The sequence below is a fragment of the Theropithecus gelada genome, chromosome 16, assembly GCF_003255815.1.
Source record: "Theropithecus gelada isolate Dixy chromosome 16, Tgel_1.0, whole genome shotgun sequence".
Lineage (NCBI taxonomy): Eukaryota > Metazoa > Chordata > Mammalia > Primates > Cercopithecidae > Theropithecus > Theropithecus gelada.
Genome location: NC_037684.1, coordinates 72,368,141 through 72,380,889, shown reverse-complemented (window position 1 = coordinate 72,380,889; position 12,749 = coordinate 72,368,141). Strand labels below are relative to the sequence as shown.

Sequence of the window (12,749 nt, the reverse complement as noted above, 5' to 3'; positions counted from 1 at the left end):
GTGTGTGTGCGCGCGCGCGCGTCCCAGTGCGCAAGTGGCTGGCGGTGTATGTGTAGGGGGCGGCCCGGGACTAGGAGGGGCTCCGGGCCAGGCCAGAGCCATGGTAGGCGGGTGCAGCGGCGGCGCGGCGCTGCGCGGCGCGGGGCGGGCGTGCTTTCCGCGGAGAGTTAGAGGAGTTGCCGAGCTGAGCTCCGGTGGAGCGAGGCGCTGAGCTGGGTGCGCGCCGAGCCTCTGCCTCCCGCCGCCTCCTCGCCCTCCATTCCTCGCTCCTCGTCTTCTCCGGGCCACGCCGCCACTGATGCCGCCTCCCTGGGAACAGTAGCCGGGGGAGGGGGACTGGCGCGGTCGGAGCCTGAGCGGAGGTGCCGGGCGCCCAGGCGTAGGGGAGCTCGCCGGGCCCTGCCCGAGATCAGATAACAGCCGGCGGGGGAGGGGGTGGGCCGGCAGTGCTCACAGCCGGACCGAGGGACCGACGCCAGCCGCCCCGGCCCGAGTGAGCGCCCAGCGGCCGGGGGCGCCGTCCAGGCGCGCGCCCCCGACCCGTGGCTGGACCAGGGCGATCCGCTTTGCGGACAGACGCGCCCCTCGGCATGGAGCGCCCCCGGGAGCTGCCCTGAGGCGGTGGCGGCAGCGGCGGCGATGCAGCCAGCGCGGCAGCTGCCGGGGCCAGGAACGGCCGCCCGGAGCTGGGAGGACGCCGAGCGCGCCGCGCCCGGGCCACTGACCGAGGTAAGTGCGCGGCCGCGGGCGCATGGTCCCTCCCGGACCCGGCCCCAGTTCCCCTCAGGCCGCCCCCCGCCTCTAGCCTGGCCCGGAGCGAGCACGAGGTGGTGCAGCAACAGGGAAGGTGGAGCGGGAGGGTGTTTTCTTCCTCTCGTTTTCATTTTTTTTCCTCCCTTGGTGAGACATCGGAGGAAATGCTGACTGCGAGCTTTTCTTTTCCTGCCATGTCTCCGGCTACCACCACAAGGAACTTTGCTCCTGGCTAACCTTCGTCCTGGGGGGCGCTCCAGGAAACTTTGAGGAGCCCTCGGCTCCCCTCTGGCTGGTTTGCACGAGGGGGCTCGGGAGGGAGCGTGCGGAAGCACTCTGGCGCGCGGCACGGGTCCTACGCGTGACCTTCCCGGAGACCCCGCGATCGAGGTGGGGCTCGGAGATGGGCGCCCGGGCTATATGAGCCGCCCGGAGAATGCCTCCCGTCAGAGACCTGCGGGTCCTTGGAGTCGTGTCTCTTTCTCACCTCCTGTGCTGTAATGGAGTAAAAATATTCTGGAAATGATTCCATGCCAGCAAGTCAGCCAAGTCCAGAGGCTCCCTTTTGCTTTTAGAAGTCGGCCTTGATCTCAGAGGGGATGGCCGCTGGCTGAGAAGCTCCCAGGGTTTCAGGGCCAGGGTCCACCCTGCGCGCACATGGCCTCTCCGGGTGCTCTGGGGGAGCGGGGCGGGAATCAGGGGCTCTTGGGCAGAGGCAGCTGGGGTGGGGCGCTCTTGGGGGGTTCAGATGGGAGTTGAGGCCCAAGCGAGTGTCTGTGCCTCGGTTTTGATCCAGCGTGCTCATGTCATGTGAATATTTTAAAACCTGTGATCGGAATGGGGGTCAAAGTGTTTCTCTGGGGACGGTCTTGTCCTGGGAGGTTTTCCTGCCTCTTCACAGCCTGGACTCGCCGGCACCTGGGACCTCCCCCTCCCCATTTCCCAGGGGGCGTTCCCATCTTAGAGTGCCGCGCTGCCTGTGGCCATTTCTAGTTTCTTTTTTGCTCCTCTATACCCAGGTTCGAGCCCTGCAATAAAGCCCTGGGGGACCTCCTGGCCCCCACATCTGAGCCCCCAAACCCGGGTTCACAGGCTCCGTCTCCTGGAGCGCCGAGGCACCCACACGCCGTTGAAATCGGCAGCCGCCTTTGGAAGGTGCGAACCCGGGAGGCGTTAGCCTTGGGCCTAGCCTTCGCCCTCTCTGAGATGCCAGAGGAGGGCCGGTCCCTGGCCGCGGGGCTGGACCTCAGCCTCCCTCGCGCTGCGCTGCACCTCCGCGGCCCCTCCTCGCGCAGCTCCGCCCTGGACCGCCGCCCTGTGGCGAGCGAGGGTCAGGGAGGGGAGGTGCAACTCAGCCCTGGGCGCCACCGGAGGCTTGCTCTCTTTTTGAGGGGTATCCCTCTTGTATTCTAAGAAGAGCCCTTCAGTGTCGCTGGGAGCCCCCCCCCAAGAGACTTCTCAGCAAAGTCTGCCCCTCAGTTCTCTCGTGGCACCTCCGACCAGACAGGGGACCCGAGGTTGGCCGCTCTAGGAGGGGGACCCTGGGCCTGCCATTTGGTGGGGCCAAGCCCCCCCCCCCGAGAGAGAGCAGGGAGTGAGGGGGGAGGGCACTCACTCGAGCATCCTGGAGACAAGGAGGGTGGCTCCAGAGTGCTGGGCCACAGGGACACCTCTCTTCTCCATTGGAGCGCCCTTGTGGGCATACAGTAGGCAGTTTGTAAATGCGGGCTGTTGACCCAGAGCTGGTAGGTAGGGACTCCAAGTCCTCTATCACCTCGTTTTTCCCCTCCCAGGGGAGGGCATGGCTGACACCCCCCATCCCCAGCACTGAAGGGGTGGAGCCTTCTCTGGGAGGGGCAGGACCGGAGCTGTCAGTCCATCTCTGGACACTCCCCCTGCAGCTAGCCCGTCAAACCCCCATAGTGTTTCCAGGCTGCCCCGGAGAGGACCCCTCCAGGATTGTGCCTTAACTGTGCTGGAAGGAAGAGATGCCTGGGAAGTGATGGAGGGGTATTGCCTAAAGCCACGCAGTAGGTTGGGTTTGGACAGATGCCTTCACCTAGCTCTCTCCAGGCCAGGGACTTACCCCGCCAGCCTTCCTGCCCCAGAGCCATGGTGTCCCCATCCCTGGGTCTCCTTGAAGCAGGACAAGGTAACACTGAGTGACCCTGCAACAGCAAAATAATAATGACAGCAGTGATAACAGTAGTAACAGCAGCAGCAGCACCTGCAGCTCTGCAGCACTGGGGCCGGTTCTGCCTATGGGCAGTTTTCTCTGCCTAGCCAGGCCTCCGGTACTCTGGGCCACAGTTGGCAGTACCAAGCATGGCACCCGGAGGCCCTGGCATACAGCTGGGGCGGAAGTGACTGCATCATTACTGTCATCAACCTCTGTGGCCCTCGCCAGGTCCCTAGGCAGAAGGCTACTGGTACACACGGTGCCCACCCAGTGGCCACTCTCACCCCCCTGCTCCCAGGCCCAGGTCTGGGCAGGGCCCTTCCTCCAACAGGTGCAGTTGGTGCCTGTGGCTGGGCCCTGGCCAGGGCTTTACTGTGAGCGACACATGGGCACACCTGCCCCTCCCCTGGGCCTGCCCTTGGAGCCCTGCCACAGGCTGGCACGGAGGAGAGTCAGGGAGGGGGCAGCTCATGGGCAGCAGGAGGGCTGGAGGCTTGGCCAGCCACATGGAAGGTGCAGTGGGCAGGGGCTCAGCCCCACGGGATGGCTGTGCCGGGAACTGGCAGCGTGATGGGGACACGGCAACAGGGAAAGGCTGACGATGAAAGAGAGCCGGCCTGAAACTGGGCCGTGTGCAGGTTGGCCAGAGCTTCAGAGGCACCATGGGGTTGGGGGTGGGGGTGGGGCTGGCAGAGGCAGGTGGGTTTTCTGAGGTGCTGGGCTCGGGGCAGGACCAGAGTCCCCGCTGGGCACTGGCCAAGGACCCAGCCCTGGGTCAGCTGACTTAATTTCCTAATGGCCTGCCAGTGCAGAGAGTGGCATCAGCTCTGTTGTGCAGACAGGGATTGGAGGCCGAGGGAGGCACCAGAGGCACCAGCCTGTAGGGCTCAGACCCAGAGCCCTGGTGCTTTCCCAGGGACAGAACTGCACCTTCCCCCATTTCACAGACACGCGGCTCAGGGGCACTTGACTGCCAGGCTAGCTTTCTCCCTGCCTTACCACCAGGCGGGTCCCACACAGGGCCTGGGGCCTGCGTGCCATCCCAGCTTCTGGGAGCTGTATTCCTTGGACCTAGTGAAGCCCTGGCACACAGTAGGTGCTCAGTAAATGCTCGAAGATTCCATGTCTGGACTGCTTCTTCCAGCCACAGAGGCCTCGCTGTGCTGGCGAGAGCTGTGGGGGCTGAGTTCTGGGGCTGGAGACCCCAGGCCCTGTTGCCTAGCTGTGGCCCCTGTGCAAAGTAGGCATACAGAAGTGCTTAATAAATGGACGTTGCATATGGGGAGATCCAGCCCCCGCCCTCAAAGATTTCACTCTCTCAGAGGAGACTCTTGGACAGACTCAGGGGGGCAAGAGAGACAGGTGTTGCACCCAAGATGGGGTCGCTCTTCCTGGCCTCAGTTCATCATCTGTGAAGTGGGACTGGCTCCCGAGAACGCCCCGGATGGGGCAGTAGGAATGTGAGACTTGGAGTGTGCCTCTGGGAGTTGGGGGTGGGGAGGGGCTGGTCTCAGTAGAAACGGATGTGTGGAGAGGGGGATCTGGGAAGGAGGCGTTGTGAGCATTTGTGGAGCCAGAGCCTGGGGAACTCGTCATTTCCCCATCCAACCTGCCCTTGGGCATGTGGGGAAGCAGGCCCAGGGCAGGGCAGTGATTTGCTGCAGCAGTGGGCCCCAGACGCCAGTGGGCCCCGATGCAGGCCTCCTGTTTCCTGGTGCATCCTCAGAGTCCCCCAGTCCCCCCCACCACCACCACTGGTGCTCCATAGCTCACCCCTTCCTGCCTGGCTGCTGAAGTGGCAGCATGAGGCTGTGGGGACCTTGGGGATCCCCGCCCAGCCCTCTAATTAGCCTTCAGCCATGCATCATTGGACATGGTTCCATTTGCTTGGCCAGATAGGAGTGGAAGCCCCTTTCTCAGCTGCCCCAGGGAGCAGTTTCGCCTTGACTGTCCATTAATGCTGTCCTAGGATCGGTGGGCACAGCTTCCTGGATCCTGCCTGACTCCCCCCACCCACCTAGACTGAACCTTCCCTCCTGCTTGGGCAGCCAAAGCCTCCCTCTCCTGCCCTTACCTGCAGCCCAGGCCTCTTTGAAGGACTCAGGCCTGGAGAGGGGCCAGGGAACAAACAATAAAGCTTATGGAGTAGAGGCTTCTACCAGAGCCACTCTGGGCCATTGTTCCTTGAGCACCTACTATGTGCCTGGTGCACTCTGGGCGTCAGGGCCCTCTGTTGATTCCCACCACACTCCTCCCTGGGACCCTCAGGGCCCTGCACAGTCTGGCCTCACTTCCAGGACTCTTGCTCCCCCGCCGGGGCCACCCTTCTGCCTGCCTTGCTGTGCTTCCAACAGATCAGGCCTACTCCTACCTCAGGACCTTTGCATGTGCTGCTGTCTCTGCCCAGAATGCTCTTCCCCAGATCTCAGCATGGCCCCTCCCTCACCACCTTCGTGTCTTGCCCAGATGCCACTCTCTTTCCAAGGCCTCCCCTGATTCCCCTGTGGGACACTGCAGCCTCCCTTTCCCCCATGTTCCTTTTCCTGCTTTATTTTTTCTCTGTAGAACTTAATGCTATCTGCCACAATATGTTTTATTTGTTGATCTTGTTTACTGTCCATCTCTCCCTTGGAATAGGATCTCTTCTTTCTGGACCTGCTCTACCACAGCTGTGTCCCCAGTGCCTAAGCGGTAGGCAGGAGATGGCAGGCACCCCAGTAAACACAGAGAATGAACTGGCTGCTTCAGCCATGCCTGGTGCCTGACATGCAGTGAGTGCTTGGTAGCAGTGGTAGCCAGCATTGTCAGCCCATTCTGCAGATGAGAAAACTGAGCCTCAGAGAGGTCACTGTCCAAGAACTGTGGCGCTTGTCGGTGGACATAGCTGGATTCTGACCTTTTCTCTGAGTCTTTGGCCTGCCGTCTCCCTGTCTGGCTGAGCGGGAGGGAGATGAGGCTTCCTTCAGGCCCCCGCTCTGGGTGGAGTGCTTTATATCTGTGGCCTCACTGCTTCAAGCTCCAAGCCCTGCTGTGTCTCCTAGCACTTGGCCTGCTTCAGCTCACGACATCCCCACCCCATTCCTTCCCAGGATCACAAGCCATTCCCATTGCAGATCCCAGCAAACTGAGGCCTGGGGTGTGGGGCCTCTCATATCTCAGCTGATGGCTGAATCCTTTCTCCTGCCTTCAGCACACATGTGTGGAGGGCGACTGAGGGGGTGGGGCTGGCAGGGAGGGGACAGTGACTCTGTTTCTTGCCCAGTTAAGCATTCCAAACTCCCAATGGTCATTGAGTTTCATGTCAGTGCATTTCATCTCTCCTTTCCAGGCTTTTTTTTTTGAACAGGACACCCAGGTTTTAAAATGTTTAAAAATGTTTGCGATTTGCAATGATCAACTCTAGCGGCTTTAGTGACCAGCAATGATCACCTCTGCAACTATAGAGACTGGAATGCCTTCTGCTTGCCTGAGCACAGCCTGTCCCTCCTCCTCTGAATGTCCACGTTGCTTCAGAAAAGACAGGGCTGGCGGCCCCTTTTGTGGGGAGCAGACAGGTTCTGGTCCTGGGCCTCAGCCAGGTGTGCCCGGTTGGCCAGGTGTGTGGCCAGGTGTGCGGACGTGGGGAATTGTCTCCTGAGGCTCACTTGGGGAGTGGGGGCAGAAAGGGAAACCAGGTAACATGGGGACTGGCGGCAGGGATACTTCGCAGCCCTCCCTGCTTCCACCCCAGTGGGCAGCCTGAGGCCGGAGAGGGTCCCCACAGCCTGAGGTCACACAGTTCCCAGAGGAAGGCTGGGGCGCAGCCTTGAGGCCACAGACCCTCTGTCCCTGAAGCCTCCAGGCAGCTGTTTGGGGACTTGACAGGGGAGGGCCGGGGAGAAGGAAGTGTGTGGAGACTGGGATGTGTATGATAGAGAGGCTGAAAGGCCGGGGGCAGGAGAGGTCAAGGGGGATGGGGTGGCCTGGTGGCCGGAGGCGTGCCCTTGCCCCTGCCCGCCCCACTTGCTCCAGCTGCAGCCGGGCCCGAGCTGGCGGCTCCAGGCCTGCAATTCTCCAGCACTTAAAGCAAAAATAAATCGCTGCCAGCAGCTGGCGTTCTGTGTGGCAGCAGCCGAGCCGCCCCCGCCCCGACCCTCTGCCTCGGGGCTTCTGGTTCCAGGCCAAGTCAGGCTTCCATTCAGGCCTGGGGGCTACCGAGGCCAGGGAAGGCCCAGGGGAGCTTGGCGTGGCCAGAGGGGGCGGGTTCTGGCCTGATCACAGGGAGGGCAGAGGCAGATGGAGACCTGGGGCTTTCAGGGGTGCTGGGATCTGGGGCAGGTTGGGGATGCTCAAAAGTAGGGCTTCTGACAGTCTTGGGTCTTGTAGAAATAGGGCCTGGAAGGGGCAAACTCAGGGGTCATAGCCACCTGTTTGGCCCTGGGGATCCCCATTCACAAGCCACCCCCAGCCTGTCCCCTGGGTGTCCCTTTCTTTCCATCCCCTCCATTCCCTTCCCAGAGAATCCCAGAGGTCCTAGAGGTCAGGTATTTGCGTGGTGGGCTTTGAGGATGCAGGAGTTTGGCCTCATTCCTGAGCTCAGCAGGTGGCTGGGGATGTGGCCTGCACAAGACCTCTGCCCCGGGGGACTGACATCTCAGTGGGTGGGGCAGGATGAAATAGACAAGAAACACATGAGCCATCACAGACATTGTCGTATTTTGTTGAATATGACAGTTTTTAATTATAAGAGTGTTATGTGCTCACAGTAAAGTGATAAACGGTTGCAAGGGGAAAAGTGAATTTCTCCCTCTCACCCCCTGCCTCCCCCTGCCCCAAAGCTTCATGTCCTTGCGGTGACCATCATTAGAGAGCCTTCTGGGTTTCTCAGTGCTAATGCAGACGTGAATATGTGTAAATAGAGGCATAGAAATGTGCTAACATCTAAGTTGCCTTTGTTTTTTTATTCATGTGGGATCATTGCATACATGTCATGGCGTCCCCTGCACCATGCGTGCTGCTGTGTGGTGCCTGTGCCCACTGGACCCAGGGGTCTCATCCTGTCTTCCTGGGCGTGGGTTGAGGACTGAGTCTTGGGACCTTAGGATCTTTGTGGCATCTGAATGCACAGAGCCACTGAAGTCCGTGAGTCATGGGTTCTTTTCGTTGTCATTTTAGCTGCGTTGAGACAGAGATCCTGGAATTGCAGGATTGGTGCTTTAAGTACCAGGAGAGGTACCGAGTCCTCGCCTGGGTGTCTCCTCCCTCAGATCCCTCTGGGAGTCGGGATAATCCAGATCCCCTGCCTCTATCCCCAGAGCTCAGAGGGTCTGGGGGGCTTGGGAGTCGCAGCCCAGCCCCTGCTGCAGTCAAGCCCCCTAGGGCTTCGGGACCTCTGGGCAAACCGGCTCCCACTCAGGGCGGAGTAGACACGCTGGCGCTCGGAAGGGAGGTGCTCACCGCTGGTCCCGCTGGGGTCCTTGCCTCTCTTGTTCCCTTAGCCCTGACCTCCTGGAAACAGGGCCACTTGCTCCTTCACTGTCTTCAGGCTGGGGCAGGCCTCTGTGTGGGGAATGTCACTTTGACCTGTCTCCAAGCTTCCGCATCTCAGTGTCTGTCCCCTCCTTGTCGTTCCTTGGAACCTGGCCTGAGACGCAGCAGGATGGTCCCGCCTTGCTCTACCAGGGCCCCTTATTAGAAAGGATCTGATACACTGATTGGGAGAGTGACCAGTCTGTGGTCACTCTCAGTAGCTGTCTCAGTGTCTGTGGGGATCAGATAAACCTGGCGCCCTTCTTTTATGAGCCTCAGTTTCCCTGTTTGTGAAATGGAGAGGCAGTCCACTCTCGTGTCTGGGCATCTGTTCTCTCCTCCCCTCTGGGCTTAGGCACTGCAGGCAGGACAGGGCAGCTTCCTGGCCTCCCTGATCCCCACTCTGCCGTGTGGCCGGAGGCTCAGCCCTGCCATCGCCTCGGCCTGCTGGGCTGCAAGCTGTCAGCAGCACCTGCCCAGTTGGAGCAGCCAGGTCCCTCCCCAGGCCCTGGGAGCCTTGAAGACCACTGGAGGCGGTGCCCTAGGAGGCAACCGTGGAGTGGCTGAGGCCCTCCCTGGGGGTTGTGTAACAGAGGAGACCCTGCTGCCCTCCTCCTCTGTGGGATGGAGGCTGGCCTGGGTCCTGCCAGCACAGCCTCCAGGCCACCCATGGGTCCTGGCCTCCATCCCACGGCAGATGCCCTGACTGCAGCTCCAGGGCCCATGACCAGGCTCTTGGTGGCCTTAGGACCCGCTGCCGCTGGGTGGGGATGCCCCAGATCAAAGGCAGTTAATAGAGAGGAGACTAGGAGGACAGTGGGTGAGGAGCAGGAGCCCTGGGAGCCTCAGTGTCCTCCCCTGTGAAATGAGAACACTAGAGAAAGTGGGTTGGGCAAACCCACATGCCTATCATTGCATCTGAGATGTGGAAGGAGCACTGGGGCGGGAGTCTGGCAGCACCACCAACCAAGTCCAGTAAAGAAAGCAGAGGCAGGGATCAGAGGGCGGCAAGCCAGTGAGACCCTGTGTCGGTTTCCTGCTGCTGCCACCATAACAGACTGGGTGGCCTAAAACAGTACAAATGCAGCATCTGTTCTAGAGGCCAGATGTCTGAAACCGGTGTCTGCAGGACTGGTTCCTCACGGAGCCTCTGAGGGAGAAGCCGTTCTGGGGCTCTCCCCCAGCTTCTGGGGGCTCCTGGCAGTCCAGGCATTCCTCAGCTTGTGGGCATCACTCCAGTCTCTGCCTCTTGTCTTCACATGGTCTCCTCTCCCTGTGCTTTCTCTCCCTCTCTTCTCTCTTGCTCTTACTGTTTTGAGACAGTCTCGCTCTGTCAACCATGGCTCACTGCAGCCTGGAACTGCCAGGCTCAAGTGATCCTCCTGCCTTAGGCTCCCAAGTAGCTGGGACTACAGATGTGCACCACTATGCCTGGCACATTTTTATTTTATTTTATTTTTTTAAACTATTATTATTATTTTTTTTGATATGGAGTCTCCCTCTGTCGCCAGTCTGGAGTGCAGTGGCATGATCTCGGTTCACTGCAACCTCTGCCTCCTGGGTTCAAGAGATTCTCCTGCCTCAGTCTCCTGAGTAGCTGGGGCTACAGGTGCGCACCACCACACCCAGCTAATTTTTGTATTTTTAGTAGAGATGGGGTTTCACCATGTTGGCCAGGATAGTCTCGATCTCTTGACCTTGTGATCCACCTGCCTTGGCCTCCCAAAGTGCTGGGATTACAGGTGTGAGCCACCGCGCCCGGCCAAATTTTTAATTTTTTTTTTTTGTAGAGACTGAGTCTCACTGTGTTGCCCACGCTGGTCTTAAACTCCTGGGTTCAAGCAGTGCTCCTGCATCAGCCTCCGAAAGTGCTGGAATTACAGGTGTGAGCCACCGCGCCAGGACCTCTACTTCTAAGGATGCTTGTCATTGGATTCAGGGTCCACCATAACACAGGATGATCTCATATCCAAACTCTGTATTTGCAAAGGCTCTTTTCATCTGAATAAGGTCATATTCACAGGTTCTGTGTGGACATCTCTTTGGGGAGGGCACCAGTCAGCCACTACTCATGGCCAACACAGTTTTGCCACCCTGCATCCTTTTTCTCTTTTTTTTTTTTTTTGAGACGGAGTCTCGCTCTGTCGCCCAGGCTGGAGTGCAGTGGCGCCATCTCAGCTCACTGCAACCTTTTTCTCTTTTAAGAAACGTGCTCTTCACTTTGGGAGGCCAAGGCGGGCAGATCATGAGGTCAGGAGATTGAGACTATCCTGGCTAACAGGGTGAAACCCCATCTCTACTAAAAGTATAAAAAACTAGCCAGGCGTGGTGGCGAGCACCTGTAGTCCCAGCTACTTGGGAGGCTGAGGCAGGAGAATGGCTTGAATCCAGGAGGCGGAGCTTGCAGTGAGCTGAGATCGCACCGCTGCACTCCAGTCCGGGTGACAGAGCGAGACACCATCAAAAAAAAAAAAAAAAAAAAAAAAAGAAACGTGCTCTTTTTTAGAACCATACTTTGGAGACATCGAGCGCTGGGGTGAGGTGTTTTGGGATCAGCTACCAGCAGTGCATCCTCGGGCGGGTTTCCCATTTCCCAGCTGCCCTGTGTCTCAGTTTCCTCACCTGGGAAGTGGAGCCCTGAATGGTCCTTCCCCTGTCGGAGGGTGTGGGAGATGACACCTTGTATTGTTCTATCCGTGAACAACTGGTTTGAACATCTAACTGGTATTTCCCGTAGAAGTCTGAATTTCTGCTTAGTCAATCTGCCTCACCGATGCGCTCACTATTAGGTTTCCCTCCCACCCTCAGCTGTCAGTGATGTAATGCTGCTGGAGTACCTGGACCCAGAGGTCCTCCGGCCCCGGCTGTCCAAGAGAAAGTTCTGGAAATGGCCTGTTCGCTCGAGGGGCTGTGCCTTTGTGGTTTTGAGGTGTCACCGCTGTGCCCCCAGAGGGTCGTGCTGGTGGGTCGCCCCCTTGGCAGAGTCCGTGTGCGCTGGGTCCCTACCTTCCACTCCTCCCACTGAGGCCACTAGTCCTGGCCGTGAAGATGGCACCCCCGCTGCCATCGCTTTGCTTGGCGTCTCCTTTGTTTTAGAGGCGTAGTGGCTTTTCAAGTGAAAACCTCTTGTTGTAGTTCCATTTCTAGTAGCTGCCGGCACCTGCAGGGAGGGTGTTTCCTGACCTTATCCTTCCCGGCGGAGAAGCTCTCAGGGAGTGGGTGGGATACCCTGGCCACGGGCCAGCCCTCTCTCATCCTCCTGGGTCTCTACGGCTCACCCAAGGATGGGGAGCAGCAGCCTCGCTTCACAGACGCCTGAACGGGGCGTCGGGAGGACCTGCCATACCCCATCCCATGCCAGTGTTCCTGTCTGTGCATGGAGCCCCAGAGTGGGGCTCCTCACTGCCTGGAGGGAGGGGCTGGGATCACACCTGTGACCCCCTTGCCACGCCCTAGTCCCTCTGGAGGTGGGTGTAGGTGGGATTGCTGTAATGCCCCTAGCCCGAGGGAGCCTGGGTGTCCTTGGCCCCCCCTCCTGTGGCTCCCAGTTGCCACCAGGAAATTTGGGAGCCCCAGCAATACGAATGGCCCGGTGGTGAATCCGGCAGCCTGTGGTGTCACCGGGTGCCTTTATCTCTCAGGAAGCAGTGTGACGTCGTGCTGAGGCTTGGCACCCAGAAACAATAATGAAAATGACTGCTTACCCGGCGGCGGCTGGTGCCAGGCGCTGTGCTCAGTGCTTTCCCGAACATTATCTCACTTAATTCTCAAAATGTCCCAGCCAGGCAAGGAGTGGGGCTTGAGAGATGGGGCCACTGCGGGAGGCGGTGGCCAAGTCGAATTTGAACCCCAATCGGGAAGCCTCGGTTCTCTGAAGAAGGCCCCGCTGGGCTCCGTCATGAGGGAAGATAGAGACATCCCGGGCCCGGGATGCAGGAGGTGTCTTGCCACTGAGATGTCTCTGTCTTGGAATGGCAGCGCTGGGCATGAGCTGGGGGCCTGCAGTGGCACGGGCTGCTCTCCTACCCCCATCTGCTGTGTGACATGAGGTAAGCCGCATCACCTCTCTGAACCTCATTTCCCTACTGTGAGAAATGGAGCCAAATTTACCCCATTTAAACTGCAGTTGTGCGGGGAGCTTGCCCGGCCAGGCGTTAGGCTGTTTCAGAATTCCAGATGACGGGGTCTGAATCCTGCCATTCACAGGTGGAGAAAAGGAGGCTGGGAGAAGGGGAGGGACTGCCCAGAGCCTTGCCTCCCATCTGTGACCTCAGCCACAGAGCATGGCTGGTCCAGGCGCCTCTTTCTT

The 12,749-nt window shown here is 59.5% G+C and overlaps 1 protein-coding gene across 1 annotated transcript in view; it reads left to right on the top strand.

Moving 5' to 3' along the window:
- Positions 1 to 203: 203 nt before the first annotated feature.
- Positions 204 to 12,749, top strand: part of KCNJ12 (potassium voltage-gated channel subfamily J member 12) — a 42,866-nt gene continuing 30,320 nt past the window's right edge. Inside the window, exon 1 of the mRNA XM_025363719.1 lies at positions 204 to 729. The gene's annotated coding sequence lies outside the window, so the exon portion shown is untranslated. The remainder of the gene's footprint in view (positions 730 to 12,749) is intronic.